The 941-nt window shown below is 56.2% G+C and overlaps 1 protein-coding gene across 1 annotated transcript in view; it reads right to left on the bottom strand.

The window, feature by feature from the left end:
- The window catches only part of LPAR4 (lysophosphatidic acid receptor 4), a 13574-nt gene extending 12975 nt beyond the window's left edge, over positions 1-599 (bottom strand). Inside the window, exon 1 of the mRNA XM_008641608.2 lies at positions 138-599. The gene's annotated coding sequence lies outside the window, so the exon portion shown is untranslated. The remainder of the gene's footprint in view (positions 1-137) is intronic.
- Between the last annotated feature and the right edge of the window lie 342 nt (positions 600-941).

Consider the following 941-nt stretch of genomic DNA (forward strand, 5'->3'; position numbering starts at 1 on the left):
CCCAGTCAGCTTTCCTTCTCCAGGGCCGTAATTACAAATACTCAGGGAAGCGTGGCTGCGTCTGCCTGGGAGCTGCCCCCGAGAGCCGCGCGGTGAATCTGCCCTCTGCCTAAAAACTGGTCATTTCCCCCTCTTACCTTCGATATCAGCCCTTCAGGTAGGGACGAGGTTCTTCTGGCAGCAGGAGCGAGGCGGCGGATGGTTCATTTTATTCCCTTTTCAGCTCTCTCTGCTTCCATAGGGCTGAAATCCCGGGGCTGCTGCTAAAGCCCAGCCTCCCCCTAACGCGTCTCGCTCGCATTGTGTTTGTCTCTCCTCTTCCTCCGCTCTCCTTGGCTCTTCCCACAGGCAGCCAAGGCCAGTAAACAACTCATTGTGAGGCTGGGATGGGTGTAATTCCTGGGGCTGGTGGCCACCGTGGCTGAGTCGCCTCTGCAGCGCGCCCGGCTGCTGCCACAGGCTTTTATCCTCCATGCAAATAACTTCCTGAATATCTCATGTAACAGCCCAGCAGCTCCAGGCTGCTAAACCCCAGCCTCTGCGAGCTCTCGGTTTAACGAAACACAAAAACAGGAGCGTGGATTCGGAGCGAGAACGGTGGCGGTGCAGATGTTTCCTGCTCCCGATGGGCAAAGGTCCATTCTATTTGTTTAGTCACAAAAGAGGCAGAAAATGTGGGGGAATGGTGGCGGGGTGGCCCAAGGCATCGCTGTCACTGAGTGTGGGGGCTGGCAGAAGGCTCAGGGTGGAAAACCCACCAGTATCGCCAGTAAACTTATCCAGAAACCCGGTTTCGTGGCTTGTGGGCATTTCCAGGCGGCTGCATGGAAATGCTGATCCCTGGGGAGATGCGGCTGCTCTTCACACCCATTCTCATGCGAGGGTGAGAGATCAGTGGGGACCCATTGACCAACACGGCGGCATTTGAAAGCGTTTTTTAG

This window comes from Corvus brachyrhynchos, unplaced genomic scaffold (genome assembly GCF_000691975.1).
Source record: "Corvus brachyrhynchos isolate BGI_N302 unplaced genomic scaffold, ASM69197v1 scaffold220, whole genome shotgun sequence".
Lineage (NCBI taxonomy): Eukaryota > Metazoa > Chordata > Aves > Passeriformes > Corvidae > Corvus > Corvus brachyrhynchos.